This window comes from Daphnia pulex, chromosome 12, assembly GCF_021134715.1.
Source record: "Daphnia pulex isolate KAP4 chromosome 12, ASM2113471v1".
NCBI lineage: Eukaryota > Metazoa > Arthropoda > Branchiopoda > Diplostraca > Daphniidae > Daphnia > Daphnia pulex.
Genome location: NC_060028.1, coordinates 4,942,289 through 4,967,705, shown reverse-complemented (window position 1 = coordinate 4,967,705; position 25,417 = coordinate 4,942,289). Strand labels below are relative to the sequence as shown.

The following is a 25,417-nucleotide window of genomic DNA, read 5'->3' as shown; positions in this document are numbered from 1 at the left end:
TACTTTGGAGGCCTCTTATTCGGTAAATAAGTAACATTAAAGGGTGGGAAAGTTCTTAAAAAAAAGAGCTGCATTAGCTCTATATGTGATCATAAGATCACATTTTTTAAGTTTCATTTATAGTAATGAAATCAAAAATGAAAACACGAATTATAAGTTTTCCGTTTTCTTCCCCTCGATTCCCCATCACCAGTGTTGCCATGTCCCAAAATCTCTTTCTTCCCTTGGACGGAAGAGGGAGAAAGAGAAAGGGTAAATATTTTTTGATATGGCAACACTGGTGATGGGGAATCGAGGGGAAGAAAACGGAAAACTTATAATTCGTGTTTTCATTTTTGATTTCATTACTATAAATGAAACTTAAAAAATGTGATCTTATGATCACATATAGAGCTAATGCAGCTCTTTTTTTTAAGAACTTTCCCACCCTTTAATGTTACTTATTTACCGAATAAGAGGCCTCCAAAGTAAGCCCATTTCCCTACTAGGCCTCTCGGCCGTACGGATACTTTCGCAACGCGATAAAAACCACATATCGCGTTGTTGAAAAATTCCAAAAAAAAATCAGATGAAACCCCACCCTAATCTTAACCTTACAAAAAATTTTTATTGCATTCCAACGAGAATTCAATTTATGGGAGCGTTTTGAAAAACGCGTTTTCCGTACTGCTCCTCTCAGCCGTACGGATACTTTAGGTACCCACTGTATATCGCACATATGTAATCTTCGCGTTTACCTTTCGCTTAGTAGCGCTATATATATAATATTCCCTTGTAGTCCCTTGTCTATAAAGCGCAAAGGGCTAAAATGGGGAGGAGTTTGTTTGTGTATCTGTCTGTTTGTTTGTCTGTAGGTGTGAGCGCACGCTGTGATTGGTCGAGCTTACCACCGGAGGCAATATGTCATCACATCTATCTTACAAGGATACCGCCGGAGGCTATGCCGCTCTACCCTGCGAATTTACCCCCGGAGGCCAAGCGTGAATATCCTATGTCAGGCAATGCGTGAACATCTCTACCCTACAAATTTACCGCCGGAGGCCAATTGAATCTAGCAAAGGTTACAGAATCTTAGCAGCTGACGGTGTAGTGGCTATGGCTCTGGCTTCCAGATGTCAAGTATGGTGGTTCAAGCCCACTCCCGCTTACATCGATTATCGTGAAAAACGGCGTGTCAGGGGATGGATAGGTGCAGCCAAGGTGCGGTCCCGACGATATATCGTGATAGAAAATTTTTCTCGCAAAAAACACGGCGTTGACGAAAAAGTATTATATATTTTTTAAATGGTTAAATTTTAATCTGAAATAGCATAATGGTTATAGCACTGGCTTGGAAATAAACAGATTTATGGTTCGATTGAAATTATAGCCTTACTTTTTATAAGGATAATTTTTTTTTTACGGATGCTTTTGTTAGCCATGACTCAGACAAGTCAAAATTTCGCGAAAAAAAAAATTTTACACAAAACTAAACAGTAAAATTAAAGAATATACATATTGAAAAAAAAACAGCCGGAATCAATGCGTGAAATATTCTACACTACTAATTTACCGCCGGAGGCAAAACGTTAATATCCTCTATCCTGCAAATTTACCGCCGGAGTCAATATAACACAGCCTCTACCCTGAAAATTTACCGCCGGAGGCCATGTGTGAATATCTACACATTAAAAATTTACCGACTTTTTAAGCAACGTATCCAAGCTCCAACAATGAAAATGGGAAGAATTTTCAAAAAATGTTTTTTTTCAAATCTTGAAGTAAACTTGATAATTGCTTTACGCTAAGGTTTAAGTTTTTTAAAGAAATGCTAAGGTAAAAAGAAAAAAAAATTCTCAAAATGTGCAACCCTCAACATATGCTCTGCGACTTAAGATAAGGCTGTGTCTGAAATTTTTTTTGTCACCCATACCATTAAAACAGAAATTTTTTTAGAAAATTATGAAAGGAAATATAAACGTTTGGACGTTTATGCTGTGAATTGAAAAGGGATAAAATAAATGTATAACAAATATAAGGAGGCAATGTAATAAAAATAAGGAAAACTTAAGACATGTCTTTGTCTGAAATTTTTTATGTCACCCATACCATTAAAACAGAAATTTTTTTAGAAAATTATGAAAGGGAATATAAACGTTTGGACGTTTATGCTGTGAATTGAAAAGGGATAAAATAAATGTATAACAAATATAAGGATGCAATGTAATAAAAATAAGGAAAACTTAAGACATGTCTTTGTCTGAAATTTTTTATGTCACCCATACCATTAAAACAGAAATTTTTTTATAAAATTATGAAAGGGAATATAAACGTTTGGACGTTTATGCTGTGAATTGAAAAGGGATAAAATAAATGTATAACAAATATAAGGAGGCAATGTAATAAAAATAAGGAAAACTTAAGACATGTCTTTGTCTGAAATTTTTTATGTCACCCATACCATTAAAACAGAAATTTTTTTATAAAATTATGAAAGGGAATATAAACGTTTGGACGTTTATGCTGTGAATTGAAAAGGGATAAAATAAATGTATAACAAATATAAGGAGGCAATGTAATAAAAATAAGGAAAACTTAAGACATGTCTTTGTCTGAAATTTTTTATGTCACCCATACCATTAAAACAGAAATTTTTTTAGAAAATTATGAAAGGGAATATAAACGTTTGGACGTTTATGCTGTGAATTGAAAAGGGATAAAATAAATGTATAACAAATATAAGGAGGCAATGTAATAAAAATAAGGAAAACTTAAGACATGTCTTTGTCTGTTACATGAAAAAGTTTCAGACAAAGCTTTGTCTTAAGTTGGAGAGCACATGTTGGTGAGTTCGAACCTCACTCGGGGCTTTTGTTTCATTATACTTCTTGAAAAAATTCAAGTCAAACTTTAGAAAGAGCAAAATGCTAAACTGTGCTTCGTTTTAAAAAGGATAGAAAGGGTTGTGGTGTTTACGTCGATTATGGTTTTTACGTCGATGGGGTTGTGCTCGCCACTACGAAAGTGTTGTTTGCTAATTGTAGGCCGTTTGCAAGATATAGTGTCCCTCGGATGTATTTGGGGATGGATGCAAACAGACATACTTTGAAGTGGCAATGGCGGTGACTTGAAGAAATAACGATTTGCAACGAACATGTACAGCACCCTCCAACAGCCTGGCGTAATAACGTACTGTTGTACAATAACTCACCATAATCAAGTACCCTAATCCATCAGCAACGCAGTGCTTAAACTATAAAAGAGAGGGTTGCACTGTGGGAAAAAGTCTTGACTGGCCTTTCTTGCAACGATCTCGCTATCTAGTAAAATAGGTCCTACTGAGATTTGAACTCAGATTGTCAGAGTCAGAGTCTGAAGTGCTAACCATTACACCATAGAACCTTAATAACTTTCCTACCGTGGCTTGAAGACTAAGTTTCTACATTGAAATGCTATGAACCTCTGATCACTGCATAGCAATTGGAGTGCGTTACAGTTGCCAATATCCCTAACTACTCCTTTCGACGAGGATGGGATTCGAACCCCTTGCGTGCAATGCACTATGGATTAGCAGTCCATCACCTTAACCGCTCGGTCACCACGTCGACATTATATTCTTTAACGTTTTTCATCTAAAGCCAGATTATCTCAGTTTATCTGCACCATTGAATTACAGAATAATTATCCCGTATCGAACACCACCACATATCAAGTATCCCACGTTTCACGCCCGTTGAGGGACTTGAACCCTCGACCCCAGGATTAAAAGTCCCGCGCTCTACCGTCTGAGCTAACCGGGCTGTATTACCTCCCTATCAACAATTCAGTGAAGATCGTATGAACAGTAATAATAAATTCAATTCTTGTTAAAGGCTTAAAACATGACTTCACTAGTAAAGACATGATTCAAACCTGATCACTTTCTGTCCAAAACAAGTAGTTGTTTCTTACAATTAGTATTGTTCGTCGTGTAACAGGGGGTTTGTTTAAAGGCTTAAAACATGACTTCACTAGTTAAGACATGATTCAAACCTGATCGCTTTCTTTCCAAAACAAGTAGTTGTTTCTTTCAATTAGTATTGTTCGTTGCAAAATATGGGTTTGTGTCGCAATGGATAACGCGCCTGACTACGGATCAGGAGATCCCAGGTTCGCCTCCTGGCAGCTCGATTTGCTTGCGTTTCAAGGAAGACAGTTGGTACCACTTTGTTATAGCGTTCAAGGACGATGGCCACCACGATAGCGCAGTAGGCAGCGCGCGAGTCTCATAATCACGAGGTCGTGAGTTCGAACCTCATTCGGGGTATTTGTTTCATTTTACCTCTTGAAAAAATTCAAGTCCAACTTTAGACAGAGCAAAATACTAAACTGTGCTTCGTTTTGAAAAGGATAAGCACAGCAAAGCACAGCAAAGCACAGCACAGCAATTCTTCAGCGCACATTCCAGAAGACACAGGGGATGTGTGGCTCTCTTACGACTGACTGGATGAACTCGGATTAATTTGTAATCCAGTCTTGGAGGAGCAGGTTGTCATCGGACAGCGTTCTCTTGACGCAAACCTCGGCACTGAACTTTCGGTTTCCACCATCTAAAATTGAGACGGCCTTTCGATGATCTTCGGACATTCCCGTGACTTGGTATTCGGTGTCGAAATTTTCTGTTTCTCGGGACTGATTCATCGCGTCGGCAGGCTGGACCAATCGGGTTGATCTGATGATTGTGTTGGCTCTGACAGCTGTGACTAGGGGAAGAAGACCATCACCGATCAAAATGGCTACCATACCACAGGTCGTTGATACTGATAGATTGAAATGATCCTTCCAATGTTTCTTCGGAACTGGCCAATCGGTGATGGATGTATCGGTGGCCACCGTTGGCAGAGTTGAGCAGACAATGGATGTGGTAGGATGAACTGAGCCTCCCATACTGAAACTGCTTCGCTGCAAGGGTAGTCTATGACGTTTCTAACTCTGATGACATTAAGGATAGGAGACGAACTGGAAAGAATAAGATGATCATCACAAAGTTTCAAGAGGCTGGGAAATCCTTGCTGCATTAAAGTAGAGTTGCTTCCATCTCCACTCGTTGAGAGCCTTTGTTGTAGCTGAGTAGAGTAGCTGGATATACCACGATGGAGGCGTGGGAATTAGCTCGCTTGACGTCAGGTAGTAGCGCGTCGCAGAGTAAGGCGCGGCCGGATTGACTGCAGAGCTTCCGTGGATGGCAGACACGAATCGACTGACTTGGTTTCAGACAACCGAAACACAGCCGATGCTTTACGCGAAAGCTGACACGTTCTCCTGCAGAAGATGATTTGAAAGCTCCATGGCTCTCCAGGCTTTGCTCCCCTTCACTCTTGAAACAGAACGGGTGTGAAGCGGATTTAGATGAAATGTGTGACATTGACGAGTGTTTGGAAGAGACTTGATTGACACGAGCAGCAAAACATACGCTGGCTTTCTGAATTGGTGGTGTCGGTTCAGCCGCCAATCTTGAAAAGAGTTGAAATTGACCTCCGTTGCTGACTGAAGAGAGTTTGTCGAGATCGGAATCGGCTGGCTGCAATTTCTGTAAAGCATCTTCTGCTTTTCTTCTGGACTGCTCTGCTTGTGTGCGGGTCTGTTGCGCCCCACGGATTTCTTCTTATGATGCTCTTACTCCACGTTTCGAATCTTGATTGATACTGTTATTGACTCCAGAAGGGGATTCCCCAGCTCTGGACTTCAGGTGTTCTTCGGCTTCGGCAACCGCTTCACCAATCTGTTGAACATACGACCGATGCCTCTCCTCTTGCCTGTCGTTCTCATTTGCATCTTCTACTGTTAGCAAGAGGGTATGCAAGAGTGTAGATGTCGTTGCTAAATCCTGGAGGTGTTTGACTAGACCGGTTATACCTCCCCGTGATCCGCACTGATCGATGTTGGCTCGGATCTGACGAATCGTTGAGGTGATCTGACTGCGAACGCTTGTCCTCCTTCTCTTCGTGAGCTCGACATGTCCAGCAGATTGATTAACCTTTCGGCCTTCTTCTTCTTCTTGGCTGGATCTAAAACCGGGACTAGGCATGGCTGATTGGGCTTTGGCTGATTGGGCTTGGGCTGATTGGGCTTGAGCTGATTTAATTGGCTGAATCGAATAAGGCATGTGACTGAAATCAAAACACAAATCACGCTGGCAGAAGTGTAGGATAATAGACTGGTGATATTGACAGAAGAAAAATAATAGACTGATAATCTAGTGAATTGTTCCCGAGTCAAGATGCAGTAGAGTAGGAGAGAGGACGAGTCAGACTGCGATTGACTAGAGGAATGGAACGACTAAAATGAAGCTCGAGCTGCGTTGACGGAAGTAAAAGTAGTAGAGCTGACGAAGCGAGACGAAACTTGAACGAGCTTTACTGCAGATGACTAGAAGGGTAGACGACCGGATGAGTCAACTGCATTGGTTCAATATTGACGAGCTGAATGCCTTGACTAGAAGAGTAGACGAGTCGAAAGGCAAGTGGTTTACTGATGAACCAGGAGGCTGAAACATGAAGAGCTGGACTGTGGATGACCAGAAGTGTAGACTAGTCAAGCAGTTGATGGACTGAATGCCTTTGACTGGAAGAGTAAAAGGGTAGACGAGTCGAAAGGCAAGTGGTTCAATATTGATGAGCCGAATAGAGATGAACCGCAGATGACTAGAGGCGTAGACGGCTGAATGAGTAAACTGAAATTTTATAATACTGGTGTCATGCTGAATAGAATGCTTCGACTAGGAGAGTAGACGATCCGAAAGCAATTGTTTCAATATCGGTGAGCTAAATGCCTTGACTGGAAAGGTAGACGAGTCAAAACATTTGGTTCAATATTGATGAACTGTGTGGAGAGTATATTGAGGAGAGCTGCCAACGATAACTTGAACAGCACGATTACTGGCTGGCCAACAATGATTATGATGGCTGAATAAGCTGACTGTCACGATGAACCTGAACAGCAGGATGTTGTCAGGCCAACGTTGTAAATGCTGGATGTTGAATAGGACTGGATGGCTAATCACGATGAACTTGAACAGCAGGATGTTGTCAGGCCAGCGTTGTAAATGCTGGCTGTATAAGGCTGGATGGCTGCTCACGATGAGTTGAACAGCAGATGATGACAGGCCAACTATGTAAATGATGGCTGAATAAGGTTGAATGGCTGCTCACGATGAGTTGAACAGCGGGATGATGACAGGCCAACTATGTAAATGTTGGCTGTGGAGGGCTGGCTACGACACTCGTGTAGCGGGATTATGACTGGCCAACGATGATGGTGTTGGCTGAAGAAGAAGCTGACCACCAAGACCTGAACAGCAGAAGAATGCCTGGCTAACGTTGCAAGTGCTGACAACAAGCTCATTGGAATGCTTTGACTAGAAGGGTAAACGAGTCAGAAGCATGTGGAATGGCATCAACTTTCTTGGTGACAACTCCACTCCAAATGGTTCACTAAAGATCCGGTTCGAAGGACCAAAATGTTCGGGAGCTAAATTAGAGCTGGAAATGGCAGTGGGGTTTTCTATGGATGTATTGCGAGTTAAATGTTTGATGCCAGGATGCTTGTATGCATGAGATAACGATGTTGACGTAGCAATGGTATAAGCGATGGTGCCTGAAAGGCAAAGACAGATTTTAGAAAATAAGACTAACATGATAAACAGAATAGGGCAATACCTGCAAAGCAGAAAATAGAACAAAATGGCTCACAGGCTATTTGACCACAGAAATAAGGCAAGGCAGAATAGTTCCAGAGTGAACTGCGATAATAAAATGACACGAAATTAATAAATAGTATGTACATACAACACAACACGTTGGACTAACCTTGTGAGACAAAGACCGAACAGAAATCACAGAAAGAAAGACAAGTAACGGTGATTTTCGAGAACAGAATGTCACACTCGACTTCAAAACGTGCAAGAAGCAGACGACTAATAGGAAAATATAGTGATAGCGAGAAATAAAGGCGAGGACGTTGCCAGATTGCAATAAATCGGCTCAAAGACAGAATTTCTCCGGAACATATAGTATAGCTGTAGTTATAGCTAAATAGCGAGTAACCTGAGCCCCGGTCCATTCGGGGAACTTTTGTCTAGCGTAAAGTTGGACTGTTTTGCTATTCGCTTTTCTGTAGCTTAATCATCTGCCCGTAATAGATTGTAACGTGGGAAACCTGCCAGTGACTACCTTACTTGAAGATTTCGTCATCACGGCGAGACATCTGGTGGTGATGATGGTTGTTGCGTCATCAAAGATTGCGTCATCACGGCGACGACATCTGGTGGTGATTTGTTTGGGCATGTTTGGGCATGTTCCATTTTGGGGGAGGAGCCTGTGTTGACACATTGTTGACACAGACACAGGCTCCTCCAACAAAAGCTTGTTCTTTTATTATATAGACTAGAGACTGAGCCCCGGTCAAATCCGGGGAACTGTTGTCTAGCGTAAAATCGGACTGTTTTGCTATTCTCTTTCCTGTAGCACGATCTGCCCGTAATAGATTTTATCGTGGGAAAACTTCCCAGTACCTTACTTGAAGATTTCGTCATCACGGCGACGACATCTGGTGGTGATTTGTTTGGGCATGTTTGGGCATGTTTTATTTTGGAGGAGGAGCCTGTGTTGACACATTGTTGACACAGACATAGGCTCCTCCCACAAAAGCTTGTTCTTTTATTATATAGACGAGTAACCTGAACCCCGGTCAAATCCGGGGAACTTTGGTCTAGCGTAAAGTCGGACTGTTTTGCTATTCGCTTTTCTGTAGCTTAATCATCTGCCCGTAATAGATTTTATCTTGGGAAATCTGCCCAGTACCTTACTTGAAGATTTCGTCATCATGGCGATGCTATAGACATCTGGTGGTGATGCTGGTTGCTGCGTCATCAAAGATTGCGTCATCACGGCGATGCTATAGACATCTGGTGTTTTGCGACTGACCAATCACAGCGTTCGCATTGTGACATGAATAAGCTCCTCCCCCAAATGTTCGTGACAGACACAGGCTCCTCCCCCAAATGCTTTGGGGGGGAGGAGCCTGTGTTGACACATTATCCGTGACATGAATAAGCTCCTCCCCAAAAAAGCTTGTTCTTTTATTATATATAGATAGATAAATGTTTGCAAATTGAGAACAAAGGTGAGAAACATTCCAGATTGGCAGCTTCAAATGAACGTGTTTGTAGCTCTAAATCTAGCTTCATAATTCTAATTAAGCTGGTTTAAGCACAATAAAATTATAATAATGGAAGACGCAGTACATGAAGCATATACAATAAAAGCTTGGCCAAAATAACTATAGTGCTTGTTTCGCACATGACTATGTATGGTATGTGTAAAAAAAATTCAAATAAAATAGTATAATAATTCAGCGCGCGCTATCTAAGCGGACGCTTCATTACGCATGCGATCCGTCTGTGACTTTTACTTTTGCTTGTTTAGCTAGTAGCTCCCTTACTTCCGTGTCGCAGACTTTCTTCATTTCCCTTGACATAGCTACTGGGCATGGGACACTACGCTGGACTGGACAATTAGCAAAATAGAATTTGACCCCCTCTGACAACCCCTCCAAAATCCACAAGTCATCCATTATCTCCTTCCATCGATCCGCAAAAAACAATAAACGGGCCCCTACTTTTTCTACGGGAACTGATTCTATTCTTACTTTGGGAATTAAGACCTACCTATTTCCACCTCTTAACCACGAATTGCTGTATTGCGGACGTCCCCCTCTGCTGCCAATGCCATCGTGACTGTCTTGCTGGGGCTGCACTGGTCTTCTCGATCCCGGACCACGATTGGACTGGGGTGGCCCCGCCATTCTCCTTTTTACTGATCTAATCCTTGATGTGGCGGCCAGTGTTGCATCCTGGGATGCCTCTCTCAACATGCTCTCCAAGAATTTCTGGGTGAAAAGGAGCTTTTGAGCCTCCCTCTCCGCTGCAAAGGCCTCAGGATCGGCCGAACGTGGCCCCGCCATTCTCCTTTTTACTGATCTAATCCTTGATGTGGCGGCCAGTGTTGCATCCTGGGATGCCTCTCTCAACATGCTCTCCAAGAATTTCTGGGTGAAAAGGAGCTTTTGAGCCTCCCTCTCCGCTGCAAAGGCCTCAGGATCGGCCGAAAAAAAGTCAAAGCTGGGTTCTATCAAAGACACCACCGCCCGTCTTCTTTGCTTAGTGATGTGGTGATAGGCTCGTGCCCACTGCTGCAACACGGCCAGTAAACTCTCCGTCGCAATAGACTTCTTTTCACCTTCGTCTAAGGATAAGACTCGAGTGTACAAATCGATCAGCGGAGGCGCAATGTCCATGATCTTCAATTGAGTCGTGACCAACGGCTCTTCCGACGCATAAACCGCCTTCAGCCTATCTTTGTCTTTAGCCCTCCTTTGCATGAAACCATCGAGTTTGGGCGGCCTAAGGGAAAATGACTCGTCGCTGAAATTCAGGGGATGTTTTTTTTTAAATAGCTTTTGACTGTTCGGTCGTGACACCTTTCGTCATCAAACCGGCAACTAATTCACTGACCTCCCACGGATTAATTAACGGTTCTTGAATATTGTCAAGGGTAATCTAGTTCAGTACACTCGTTGATGAAAACCACTTGTAAAAAGCACCGTAATGCTGGCCAAAGACACGCACAGAACAAGACGGTGGCCTTCACCATTGGCTAACTACACTAATTGTCTTAAACACTACACTTACCTTACCAATGGTGCCCTAGTGGAACTAACACATTCACACACAAGCTAGAGCTAACACGCACACAAGCAAGAGATTAACTCACACACAGGAGAAGAGAGAACTAGCATCCACTCAGCGTGCTCAGCAGACGAGAAGTGAAGTAAGATCTGGACTAAATCTAAGGACGCCAAGCGACACAAGGCCATCTAGCGCTCATCTGGTAAGCAAAAGTAAGGCAAACAGAACGGGACGTGGCATTTTCCCCCTTACGAAAAAATGATCGTCCTGATCATTGAACATAGAGGATACGACCGAAAAGCAAATGATCTTAGTTCCCATTTTTTTGTTTTTTTGTTTTTTTGATTTTTTACCCAACCACCGAAATTATCATAAACTTAAACTAGCTTAAACTAAGTGCACATCTTACTTAACAGACACACACACACAGGAAGACACATCCTCCTCGGAAGCTTCCGCACACTGTTGGAAGTTACCATCTTCCCAGTATTACTGTAAGGAACCACCTTCCAACCTCTCACGCGCGCTCACAGGATCCCCACAGTGAAAGCCTATGCCGTGACGGTCTAACCACTTCACGGCATAGCTTCACTCGGTCGTGACGGTCCAACCTCTTCACGACACAACAAAATCAAATTATTTCAAGAAGCCAAACATACATGATACTACAATCAACACGTTAATTTGGCCACACGACAAATCACACAATCAAACTACAGGTCAATTCAAGTCGGGGACTTCAATCTTCGGCGGGAGCGGAGAACATGACCGCCCACTCTTTCGTCACTTCATCCAGTTGTTGATGAAGTGTCTTTTTTGCAATGCTGCTCTTGATCCACAGCTCGAGATTGCTAATCATACCACCGCACCACTTTCGGCGTCTTTTCTTTCACTTGATTTTCCGATGTCTGCTTCTTGATAATTGAAACGGGTGTCTTGACTACAGGTGATTTAACGCTCACTTTTCCACTCGGCGCACTATGCCTAAACGGCTTTAGTTGAGACACATGAACACAATCTTGATTCTTCTTCTTCCCATACAGTGGCTCTACGATATAGTTGAGATCGCTTACTCGACGTACAGTACTATACGGTAGGGGCCAAAATAACGATGCAGAAACTTCGTCGTGCGTCCTTTTTTCCGAATACGGCGATAAACGAGCACCGGATCGCCTACAGCAAACTTCACTTGTCGGCGGTGGCGATCATACCGTTTCTTCTGTCTTGATTGAACAATCGCCATCCTTTTCTTCACCTTTTCACGGATAGCGGAGAGCTTCGTCGTCAGCGTACGGGCACGGTCACTGGAATCACCAACATCTAAATCTTTTTCTGGATTATTTCCTAACGCAACATCAATCGGCAGTACGGCCTCCCACCCATATAAGAGGAAGAATGGACTAAACCCAGTCTTCTCTTGGCGACTCGTATTGTAGGCGAACGTGACGAAATCAATGAACCCATCCCAATCGTTATGGACTGAATTTACGTACATCGAGAGCATTTCCGACAATGTATGGTTGTACCGCTCGATCAACCCATTACACTGGGGATGATACGCAGCCGTAACAAAGTGATTGGTCTGCAAGGCTTTGAAAAGCTCCTCAGAGAAATCGGCCGTCAAACATTTTCCACGATCGGAGATTAGGAACACAGGTGCACGGCACCATGTTGGAGGACTACATTCCGTACAAAGAAGTCGACGACTTCTTTGAACGACGCAGAAGGAACAGCTTTGCAAATTGTCCATTTCGTTAAGTAATCAACAGCCACAATGGCGTGTCGATTCCCGGCGCTAGTGAGAGAGAAAGGGCCTATCAAGTCAATCCCCACTTTCTCAAACGGCTGACTAACGCGTATCGGACGCATAAGACCAGCAGGCGCTTCCTGAGCCTGTTTTTTTCGTTTGGCAATCGACACATGAGAGCACAAAACGAGTAATTTGACGTCGCATTCCCGGCCAGTAATATCGCTGTTGGATTTTATACGTCGTGCGCGTCACTCCCAAGTGTCCAGCGGTAACGTCGCTATGGCAGGCTAAAAGCACTTGTTCGATGAGGCTTTTGGGGAGACAGAGTTGATACGATACCACCCCACCACGAATTCGACGACGATAAAGGACATCCCCCCTCAGCTCATAGGGTTGAATCAATTTTTTAATCCCGAGAGTGGGCGGTGTATCTTTCATCCCTCTTAAGATGCCTTCCCACCACAGATTCCCGTAGGGCCAACCCGATATCCAACGCAAACGGAACCACAGTGACATTCAGGAGAAGAATCTCCTCTTCTTCCTTGGGACAACCCGTTGGAGCCCGTGACAACCCATCTGCATCGGAGTGAAGGCGCCCGCTACGGTGCATTATTTCAATGTCAAGGTCTTGGAGCTGAAGGCTCCACTGCGCAATCCTCCCAGACGAATCCCGTTTCTTCAATATTCAGCAAAGAGAATGATGATCCGTCACCACTCTTATATTTAGCCCCCAGATGTAGGATCGAAATTTACGGACGGACCAGACAAGAGCGAGACACTCTTTCTCGGATACTGAATAATTAATTTCCGGGTTGCTCAGAAGGCGGCTCGCGTACGTAACGACGTGTTTTTCATCTCCGTTTTTTGTACAAGGACGGCTCCCACCCCATAATTACTGGCATCGCAATTGATTTCCATCGGCAAATCGTACCGTGGGTGGGCCAAGATTTGAGGGGAAATCAGGATGGTTTTCATAGCGTCGAAGCTACGCTGATGCTCTTCCCCCCCCCAGGAGAAACGTTGGTTCTTTTTGGTCATATTCGAGAGAGGGTTGGCCACGACAGTGAAATTAGGGACGAATCTCCGGTAATAAGACCAAGGACGCTTTGTACTTCTTTTACACTCTGCGGAACAGGGAAATCACGCACGGCGGAGATCTTTTCGGGATTTGGAGAAATCCCTTCGCCACTTACAATAAAGCCCAAGACTTAAAGAGATTGCTCTAGGAATGAGCACTTTGACAACTTCAGTTTCAACCCCGCCCATTCAATACGTTGGAGGACCGACTCCAGACGCTCTAGATGTTGAGAAACAGTGGGCGCGAAGACGACGATGTCGTCTAAATAGACAAGGCAAGAATTCCACTTGAGGCCTGCCAAGACGACATCCATCATTCGTTGGAACGTTGCCGACGCATTTGTTAACCCGAACGGCATCACATGAAACTCAAACAGCCCATCCGCGGTGATGAAAGCGGTTTTAGCCCGATCCTGCTCGTCGACCTCGACCTGCCAGTACCCCGCCTGCATGTCTAGGATGGAGAAATAGCGCGAACCTTCCATTCGACTAAGGGCATCATCAATTGTTGGGAGGGGATACACGTCTTTCTTTGTGACCGCATTCAACCGATGATAATTGACGCAGAAACGCCATTCCCCATCTTTCTTTCTGGCCAAAACGACTGGTGCAGCCCACGCGCTATTGGAAGGGACGATAACATTACCCCGCATCATGGTCTGAGTCTGATCGTTGATCAACTCGCGCTCACGCCACGCACTAGCATAAGGGGCCCGATGGACGGGCAAATGGTTCCCAGTATCAATTACGTGTCTAACTAATACGTTCGAACGACTCAACTCATGCGGTGATGCGGCGAAACAACGCAGATATCGATTCAGCAACGCGACAGTTTTTTCCCGATCCTCATCTCCCAGATTTTTATTGACTCGACTCGCGAATGGTAACGACGGTTCGGTGGGGACAGCAGTGGGATCACCTTCACGATTTTCATCCAAGACTTGATCAACGGACAGGATTTTTCCAACGAACATTCCCGCTGGAATGAATTGGGAAGACGAAGAGAAATTAGTTAAGGGAAAACGATGCGTCCCACCAGTTACACGCGATGGTAGCAAGATCCGCCCAATCGAAACCCCCTGATCCGCCATCACTTTCGGAGATGGTTCTACCATATGGCCTAGATTTTGCCCGCCCAACTGTGGAACGACAACGTCAACGTGCATCATTGAGAACGCAGGGATGCTTAGAGTTTCAGAATTCACAATATAGCCTTCCTCCCCCCTTGGACTCTCTTCGCTAGTTGTGGGCGTTATCGAGAAGGACCCCACCCCAGCATCGTTGTGTTGGACCGAGAAGCAACCCAACTGCGATAACGCGTCATTCCCCAACAACAGATCAAACCCATTCATTTCACTCACCGCCGCTATGACCCAAATCAAACGCCCTTCTACATGGATTCTCAACTTGACCATTCCGCTCGGTTCTAACGTCTTCCCATCCATAAGTTACAATCGAGGTCCTTGCCATTCTCTAAAATTTTCAATCCCCAACGCTCGGCAAAAATTTTGGAGAAATTAACGAAGCTCCGGATCCCGTATCAATGATGGCTTTAACACCCTGCCCCTGGCAATCAACTTGTTTGAGAATAAGGCGACGAGAATCAGTTTGGGGAAAATTCAAAACAACGGTGGCACGCTCCCCCCTTGCCACCGGTTCTAGTTTGACTGACGTTTAGGGGAATTAGCCGGTTTTTGGGTCAAATCTTTTGGCTATTGCTTGTTTGGGGACCCACCATCTTTTTTTTGTTTGGGGCATTGACGTGAAAAATGCCCGGGATCCCCGCAATTGTAACAGCCTTTCCCTTTTGGATAACTACGCGCGAGGTGCCCTGGACTCCCGCAATTGTTACAAATTGGCCGCCCGTCTAATGTCCGTTTATTCGGACAATCCCGATTTTTCCACTGCGAATTTCGCCCTTTCTCTGGTGTCCGCATCCTTGAATTAAATCCCGATCCCCCGGCAGTTCCCATTGTACGCGTTGTCTGCTCCAATCTACGTACAATTGGATCCAGACTCTTTGATACCTCGTCCCGTACGAGTTTCTCGATTTCCTCCTTTGAGTTTACGGGTGGCACAGGGACGATATTGTTTACAGGGATGGATCACTCCGCAATAAGCGAGGCCTGGCAATGAGCTTGAAGACGCCGGAACAGCTCATTGGTTGTTAACTGGTCCATTTGGGGAAACACTCTTTGCATCAACGCCAGTTCCATGTTTTGGAATAAAAATTGGAGTTTAAGCTCTTCGGTCATCCCCGGGTCGACTCTTGAGCATAGATAGATCATGTCATAACAGTATGACCCGGCTCATCGGGTTTTTTAGCTCGCAATCGGGATTCTAATTCCATCGCATAGTTGTGGTGCCAAAATGCTCCCTGCAAAGCTGCTATCATCCCGTCATACGTTTGTGGACGAGGTTGTAGTCCCGATAGCCATGTTGCTGCAACCCTTCTAGACTGAATTCAATGTGTCGAAGTTGTTGGACAGGGCCCCACTGATTAAAAGCCGACACCCGCTGGAACTTATGGATCCACTCCATCACGTCCTCGTGTGGCAACCCGCGGAAAACTGGAGGGTCCCGCTCCCTAAAATTTCCCACATGAATTACTGGAGATACGTTGGGAGCGCCTAGTACGTTTTGCGGAACGTTTTGTTCGAGATTTGGAGGGTGAACGTCGTTGCCTGGCCCGTTATCTGGTAGTACAAATTCCCCGTGACCCGCTTGGTCCTGACCAGTCATTTTATTCGTTTACTGTAGCAAAGGAAATGTGACAAATATTCGCCCCGAACGCCACCCAATTCCAATCCCAACTAATAGTCGAAAATAGGGAGGAAGCTACTCGCAATCAATAAGTTTTGTGGGGGGTATTCAACAAGTGGCCATCAACAAGAGAAGAGTCAAAGACTCACAAAAAAAACAGGAACCAATGCTCTCTCACTCTCAATCAAAACGGCTATCAAGCCTCAAGTACCTGTAAGAAAAAGTCTATGAGGGTTAGGGGACACAACTTACCAGCCCTTGGGTCTGGTTCACGAACAAATCAAAACGGGATTATCCACTTCCAAAAAGAAGACCCAAAAGCCAATAATCTTCGACTCAAATCTTAATAAAAAGCAGAATAGAATTAATAAACGAATATCAAAGAATTTATGAATCAAAAATTCTTCGCTCGCAACACAAGGCCAACGTCGGCAAGACGTAATTGGGAAAAACGTTGGATGGCCCAACTCACTTGGATGACTCAGCAGCATGCCAACGTACTCAACGTTGATACGTCGATTCCCAAATTTCCAATCAATTTAATTTTCCACAATGACGAACCTACAAAATTTAAAAAGAAACAGATAATCGTGCCACACAAATAATTTGGAACGATACATGAACACAAAAAGCAGCGAAGTGTTTATGTTGAGGGCGAACGATATATGCAACGTAACATAAACGTTAACTATGGGACGCCTCAATCTTCCAACACAAATTTGTTCAAGTTTTGTTTCACACACACAAAATCAAATGTAAATTGTTCTCAATCAACGAGTTTAACTGTACCCTGCATCTCCACCATTGTCACGGGTAATCTAGTTCAGTACACTTGTTGATGAAAACCACTTGTAAAAAGCACCATAATGCTGGTCAACGACACGGCACAGAACAAGACGGTGGCCTTCACCATTGGCTAACTACACTAATTGTCTTAAACACTACACTAACCTAACCAATAGTGCCCTAGTGGAACTAACACATTCAGACACAAGCTAGAGCTAACACGCACACAAGCAAGAGATTAACTCACACACAGGAGAAGAGAGAACTAGCATCCACTCAGCGTGCTCAGCAGACGAGAAGTGAAGTAAGATCTGGACTAAATCTAAGGACGCCAAGCGACACAAGGCTGGTAAGCAAAAGTAAGGCAAACAGAACGGGACGTGACATTATCATTGCCTTCTTCCGGGGATTGAGCTCGTGACTTTTTTGGCTTCGAATGACTTGACTCTTCTAACGGAGGGAAGACTTCAGCTGCACCATCCTACTCTGTTGAAGTTCCTGCCTTCTGTTCCGATTGCTGATCGCTCCGCTTTTCGTCTTGCCCTTGATTGCTCAGTAGCCACGGTCGCCTTGACTGCCGCTGTCAGTTCCATTCTTCCTCGTCGACATACACCTCCCCTTCTTCTTCTTCTCCCTGCTCAAAGTCCAACGAATCTGGTTGGATATAGTTGACAGGCCTCTCATTGTCTCGTCCATAATCGTTTTGATACTGCGGCTTCGCCTCAAAATAGTTCCAATGGGAACCCTTACGACGGGAAAACTTGCTTAAAGTTTTGGACCTTAAATTTCCTCTTTGTGAAAGAGACCGATCGTTTCAAACCTCAGCAGTGCGGTTCACTTTTCATCATCGCCACTTCATCCAGAGCATGGTAAATGAGGTAACAAAACCCTTAGAAGCATTAGTAATAGTGGTAGCAACCATGGATCTCATCAAGGCCTTGAGCGAGCGGCAATGGTTAATGTGGCACTTAATTAAAGATATCATAGTGGAGGAAGTTTTGGACAAGGAAGCTATAGCAAAGGCTATAATGGAGGATAAACTTTCACCTTCAACAGGAAAAGAGAAAACAACTCATATACCAGGCCAGTAATTTTAACTTTTCCGAAATGTACCTTAGGAACTCCGTCTATTATGAGAGGTAGATTACGATATTTTGATGAATCTTGGAAATGACTGTCGAAAGTTCCCTTAATCTTACAGAGCATCAGTCAGGGAACGAAATTAGAATTTTTTGTCAGCTCGTTTCAGGCTAGTAGCCAAATCAACATAAAAATGTCGGAAAGTCAATGGGCCCTCTGCAATCAGGAAATTTAGAACCTTGTAACAAAAGAAGCCATTGAGCCAGTCGAGGACTCAGAGCAGTGTTTTGTCAGTGGAGTGTTAATTATCACAAGCAATCGGGTGGTTTAAGGCTGATAGTAAATTTAAAGGCTTTAAACAAATATCTCTGTTAGCCTCATTTTCAAACGGAAGGCGTTAGTTAATTAGGAGATAATTCGTTCCAAGGATTTTTTACAAAAATTGATCTGACGTACGCGTATCTTACCGTGCCTCTTCACCAGGAAGTCAAAAAATTCATCAAATTCAGGTGGGGTGAAGCTTTATCAATTCAAAGCGCTAGCCTTGCATCCACCCCCTTTTATTTAAAAAAATACAAACCTTGTGAGTTTCCTTCAATCACAGTCATTGACTTTTTATTTATTTGGGCAATATTTTGCTTTTGAATTCTTGCAAAGTTGAGGCAAAGCGAGAGTTTTTGGTTACCAAGGAACTTTTAGAAAGATTTACCAAAAGATTACTTAACAAACATTAATGAGAAACTATTTTATATTTCAATTTTGCCTTTTCACAGTATGTGTATTCAAGTGTTCCCATAAACTAAACCAAACTTGAATAAAGCGGATAAAAACTAAACTCGCGGTTTATATTTGGCATCCTCTCTGGAAAATGGTAAACATAAAGTTAAGTCAGTATGGTGAGAACGTGAGCCATCCTGTGAGAATGGCAGTATCAAAACCTTTGACTTTCCTTGTGGTCGGAGAAAGTGGACAAAATTATTTGTCTTTTTTAATGTTTTTTTAATTTGTCCCCTCTATGGGAGATAGCCAAAGTCATTGGTATTTTTGCTTGGGCGATTAGGGCAAACGTTCCTTTTGTCCACCCGCATTAAATAGAATTGCAAAGGTTGTATATTGACGGTCTCTTCCGGTTCAAAAATAACTTAAACTCACTGATTTCGTTAGATGACTGCTCTAAAATTTATGCCATGTGGTTTTCTAATTTAAAGAAATGTAACGGGAGGCCGATGTTGCTAAGGATCCGGATCTGACTATCTATTTGAACGCGTCAAACACAGGTTGGGGTGGTGTGCTCAATGGGGTCTTTACAAGTGGTTCGTGGACAAATGTGGACCAACAGAGACATATAAGAAAATTGGAGTTTCTTTTTGTAAAAGCCTTCACTCGGCAATTCAAGAGAGTTTCGATTTGTCTTGTTGTATTCCCTTTCAACAAAATGGATTTAGGAAATACATTCAACAAAGAGAACTGCATTTCCAGAATGAAACTCCATATGTCGTCTTATACATTATATACATCGTATACAGGATATAATATAGATAAATGGTACATATTATATATAAAAGCAAGATGGACTCTAATGTATAATTAAAACCCTGTATATTTATTAATTTCGATTATCTAAAAATTTTAATAAAAAATCGTTTATCTCTTCTAAATATTGGTTAAATAACTTGAACATAACATAGAGTACACGATTTAAACAGTTTCTGTTGTCGTCTAGTGATGTAAATCCCCTTCCCCTACGGCCCTATAAGGAGGAGATGATAAAATACACGGTAGTTGCCACGCGTTTAGACGGTACGTACACTTTCATGCGTACACGAAATAGACTGGACCTTACTTTGATCCTTTGATCTGTCTAATTCTGCCAATCCAGGGATACTAGGTCAAAGTGGATAAGCGAATCTGCCCCATTCTCTCTGAAACTCATTTGGGAGTACTCACACCAACTGGCTGACAATATTTTACGATGATCCACCTTGTTGATCAACAATCGTCACTGCTTCTTTGACAATGCAGCCATGTTAATAAGAGCCCATAAATCTCCTGCATTAAACGGCTAGAACGCTAGCAATTCTTGAATGTACTCGTGAATGATTCCTTGTACGTTACCGAATCGACGAATGAGTGTTTCCTAAATTACGTTATAAACGACCGACGTATTGAATATATTTGACACTCTCCTCCTAACCTCTGGTAATCCCGCTGTGCAATCATTTTCATCAGGCATGTAACTGTCATGAACGATAGCTTTAAATGACGTCAAAGTTTCGCTATTTTTTAAATGACGTTAAATCAGTGAAAATTCGCGCCATTTCCGAGGGTCCCTGTTGAACGGCTTGGTAGTAGTCTTGGGCAAATGTCCTCTTGGTATCTTCTCTTTATCCGGCTAAAAATGCAGTCTGGTTGATGATAACCCCGGCGTAAATGTGGACGTAAAGTCTTCCAGCTGGTGTTGGAACTCGATCTGCAAGGTATGGTCTTATTGTTTACCCTTGTTCGTTGGCGCACGTCTTTTACGCCGCCAGTTTAATGAACACTGACTGCTCTTTAATAAACACTTTTTGGCGTTGATTTTGAAACTCAATTCTTCTTTTCTTGGCATTTATCGCCCTTTCGTCGCCATCTGTCGTCTTGTCCCTTTTCTCCTTTCTTATATATTCTTTTGCCACATGTTTGCATCCATTAAACAGCTCTTACACCTCTGCCGTCCATTGAGTGGCTGCCAATTGTTGCTCCTCGCTCGCTCAGGTTCCCAGCTTGCTTGTTTTTGCCGTTCAATTTAGTCACCTCAGCATAGGTTTCTTCAAGCACAAGCTAGAGCTACCACCACTTCTTCATTAGAGGCCGCTTTTTCGATCAAGAAGCTCAGTTTACTTGCTCTTTGGGTATGAGCGCGTTTCTCCATCGTGCAAATTGCAAAGGCAACTTTAGGATCGACTGCGCCTGCGTCACTTTCGCTGGATCGCATTTCCCTTTATTATTCGCTACACCTTTAGCGTAATCATAAGTTGACCAAACCGGTTAATTTATTTACTGAATGATTAAACTAAAATGGTTATTTTACCACAGCGAATTTAAGATTCGCTTGATATTACGGTATCTGTCCACGATTTTCTGAATCAAATTCAGTTGCCTTGGCTTCTTTGCCCTTTGGCTTTGAATTTCCAAAACAATATTGAGAAGCGAACATGTTTTCTTAATATTACCGAGCGACCATATAGTTAAAATTAAAAATACTTCGATTCAACTGAGGATCGCCTGTTGACGATCCCAACGGTTGCCTCTTTTGATCGAGTCGGAAGGTTATTTATCAGCAGATTTGAATTTGAACGACGTTCAGAAGCGATTATAATGTGGCTTTATTTCGAGTTAACATTATCGAGTCGATCTTTCACGCATTTCGGTTTCGAATTATGAACAAGAAATTTTCAAAATTTCTAGCCAACTTAAACCAACTTATAATCTGAGTTTTATACCTTTAATGTTAAACATAATGTTGTCATGTAGGATAAGGAGTTTAGTGGTTATCTATGTAGTTCTGGCCAGTTTACTTAAATACAGGCATAACACATGTTGTTTTCAGCCTAGAAGTAGACTTTGTCTACTTCCGATTCACTTCTTCTGGGTTGGTCAAACAGATGGATATCTGTTTGACCATGTAATGACCACGTGGTCCTTTCGTAGTCACGTCTGCCTATTGCCTACTGCCTTGCGAGACCTACGCTAGCCTCAATAGGATACTCTTGTAGTTGCTCTATAAACGTTATAGTAGTAAATACAAGTATTCTCTCCTCCAGTTTGAGTACTTCCACTGAATTAGTTATTCGAAGAGTGTACTCGTAAGGTGACAGTGACAATATTCTCACATTTGCAATTTGAGTTCCAGAGCACCATTCGTGGATGGCTCTCAAACCATAGGTATACGATCCGTCTAAATCTGGTGCAGTTGGTCACCCCCAGATATTAACTTTACATGTACTTCGTTTCTCATCAAAATAGTTGCAAACTACAGCAAGAATATAATTAGGATATAATTATATATTTTTTATTGGTTCCAGTTAGAGACGGCCTCGCAACTTGTGCGGCCTTTCTCTTTACATCACGTCGTCCACAAGGTTAAAGAACCAGCATAGTAACTATTAAACGAAACTCACAGATATATTGCATTATAGGGGCGTATCCCACCACGTGGAATTTACGAAAGTAGCACGAAATCCCCATGTTTCGGCCCAAAAATGTTACTAACTACGGCGAATTAAACTGATATACGAAAGTCCGGCCACCGTTATCTAATATTTTCTATGTACGTTACAACGAAATGATTGCCTTTTGACGTAAGAACTGTATTAGGCCAGGATTTCGTCCTCTGTAATGCCTTCGCCGCCTCCTCATCAATCGAAACAATTTTACGCTCGGTCAGCGTATTCGCCAAACATTATACAGTCGGCCAGTAGAGAAAGAAAGCGTGACAAGCCAAGTATTTGCGGTTGTCAGTAACTTTATGGTTGATTGGCTTTGAAATCACTAAGTTAAGGTCGAGCGATTTACATGCAATTAGTAATTGATGGTGTGATTGCTTGTAATAAAGTTAATGCCTTAACTTACCTTTCTTTTTTTCTCCTTCCTTGTTTTCCTTCTCGTCAACAAATTTTGTTGTAGGCTAACAGCTGGCTTAAACAGCTGTCGACCGTTTAACTTATAGCCAAGCTGCCAGCAGAAATTCTCCAGTCATCTAAACATTATAAAAGAATTCTCTCAGATAATGGGAAACGGATTAACGGTTGAGTGACTGTTGTTTTTCCAGTCCTCAGAGATTCCATCTTCGATGGAGATGGGGCTTTGGTTAACCAATTTTTCATGAACCACTCCATTTTATTTATTTTTTTTTGTGGTGGGGGGAGTGGACCATTATCGTAATACTCGTAGCCGTCATCACCTTCAAGAAGATTCATTCTCCGTCTTCCGACATTTTAATTTTGAAACCACGATTAAGATAGGCCACCAAATCCCATTCCGGCAAAATAGCACGGTAACATTGAAATGGCCAGACGCATCCTTAGACTGTGGATCTCGTTCAAATGGTGACTGCTCCGTGAAAAAGTCAACGAAAAATTAACCGACAGTTTGCACCAGATACGGGAAACGGCCAATTATAGCTATGAATTGGACACCAAAACACTCCCGCTACCTTCGACACTGGCTACGCATACAGCCGACACTGGCTACCTATACATGGCGAAATTAAATACCTCCCGACTTTCCTCTTGACTTTGCTACCCCTAAAAAAATGCCAAAACTTTGGTAACATGATGTTAAGACATATTTTTTTAAAAAAAGTCTCCCATTTTTTCCGCCATAGCTGGAATGTGTGTACTTGTCGATATGAAACTCATCGCATCATGATCCCAACGGCAACAACAATGCATTTTTATTTGCAGAATATCTTATAAAGAAGATCTAAGGAGATAATCGATCGAGATCCAGACAGTGGTCAAACGACTTACGGACTAGTAATTCAACTATTGAATTGACAGCATTACTCCGAAAGGATTTAGCCTATTCCGAAAGGATTTAGCCTATTCCAAATGTCCAACCACACCAAAAGTATCGTAGAGTAATGGCACCGTTGGTTTAATAAACGCTGTGGAGGTAGCCATTTGAACAGACGGGATTTTATTTATAAGTCAATTATTGAACTACTATACTTTTTATAAAATAAAAAAATTATGATTACCATGCAGACGAAATTAAAGGACTGATTTCGTCAAACCAAATACACCATTTCATCGTCGAAGGAATTCCCAAACTGCTGACTAACAAGAGGTTGTATACATGGCGTCGGATCGAAATGCGGAAAAGTTGCGTAGATTTCTCGTTAGGGATAGAACTTTCAGGAAACCTGATGTGAATAACAAATGATAAATGTTAATATAAAGGCATTTTTATTTTAAATGTTTATTTTTATTTGCATCACCACTCCAGTAAAGAAAGCCTTTGACCAAGCCTTTGTTTAAGTCTAACAAGACCAACTCGAGGGTGTTGTGCAACCTGTGGCACCGGCTAGGCGATAACAACATGTAGCTGGTTCATCCAGACATGTTCCTTCTTTGGAGCTTGTTAATCCTGCTGATCTTGTGGAGCATGTAAATCCACCGATCCAAATTTGGCTGTTAAAATTGCCGTGATTGTCATCACGTAGAATCTGCTACTCCAACGGAATAGAACAATGCTGCTAACAACGCTGAAATTTTGGCGATCCAACGAACAGGCTTTTTGCCAAATATTTTAACGTGGCTTTGAATTTACTTGATTGCTTCAAATCATTGATTAAAATACCGCTCTCAAAAAATTGGTAGTATGCCTATAGCCCTATACTTCTTGTTTGCATTCAATATCCCAAGTATGTTTTGGTCTATAATATTTAAAATGTACATGAATATCAAAATATTTTCACTTGACTATGAATTTCTTATTTATTTGCTTCAAATAATTTTATAAAAGAAGGATATCGTATTCAAATAATTGGCAGTATGTTCAGTTGGCATACTGCCAAATAACCTACATGCATACTATCCACATAACCTATTTGGATAAAGATCAAATCATTTTACACGATCCTTCCAAAATGTTAACCTACTTGATTCCTGCTAATTAAAGAAAATGAATTTAAATTTTTGGTGAAGCAGAATCTAAATGGTCATTTCGGAATCGTGTTGAAGCCAACCAAAAAATAAAAAGCCATAGGATTCTTGTGTTAAGTATACTTTGAGAAGGAGCAAGAGGTAGCCAGTGTAACCATCTATGCGTAGGAGGTTGTCGAAGGTAGCATGTGTCATTTTCCCATACATTGCAATAAACTACTACAAGTAATCAGTTGCTTAAGAGCCATTTCCACTGTATTCTCGGACTAGCACACCGACAGGTTTGAAGAATGAATAAGCTGATACAGGATTAAAAGGCCATAATTAAACAATATTGTGTATAGCCTTCGAAAATTGTATCTTAGTTTCATAACTCGACTATACAGGCGATCATCAATAAATTCTTATGTTTTATTGTATTATGTGGTTTTTTTTAACAGTGAAGGTAAAACAAGTAGAGGAAAACAAGCACAGGTATGAGAGAGGCAGTAGCCATGAGGGAAATGAGGATGAGAAGAACAAGATAAACAATGCTGATGCAAATGAATAATGAATGGCGACAAATGAATGTGAGATGAATGACGACAAATGAATGTGAGTATGGGATTG

The 25,417-nt window shown here is 42.4% G+C and overlaps 1 long non-coding RNA gene and 2 other non-coding genes across 3 annotated transcripts; all 3 read right to left on the bottom strand.

Moving 5' to 3' along the window:
- Nucleotides 1-3,309: 3,309 nt before the first annotated feature.
- Trnaq-cug lies at nt 3,310-3,381 on the bottom strand. The gene has a single exon. It is a non-coding gene; the product is annotated as a tRNA-Gln (tRNA).
- A 120-nt stretch (nt 3,382-3,501) lies between these two features.
- Nucleotides 3,502-3,584, bottom strand: Trnas-gcu. Its single transcript has one exon. It is a non-coding gene; the product is annotated as a tRNA-Ser (tRNA).
- A 3,360-nt stretch (nt 3,585-6,944) lies between these two features.
- LOC124208861 lies at nt 6,945-7,927 on the bottom strand. The gene is made up of 3 exons (XR_006880665.1): nt 7,827-7,927; nt 7,677-7,759; nt 6,945-7,614 (listed from the first exon to the last, which is right to left on the bottom strand). It is a non-coding gene; the product is annotated as an uncharacterized LOC124208861 (long non-coding RNA).
- Between the last annotated feature and the right edge of the window lie 17,490 nt (nt 7,928-25,417).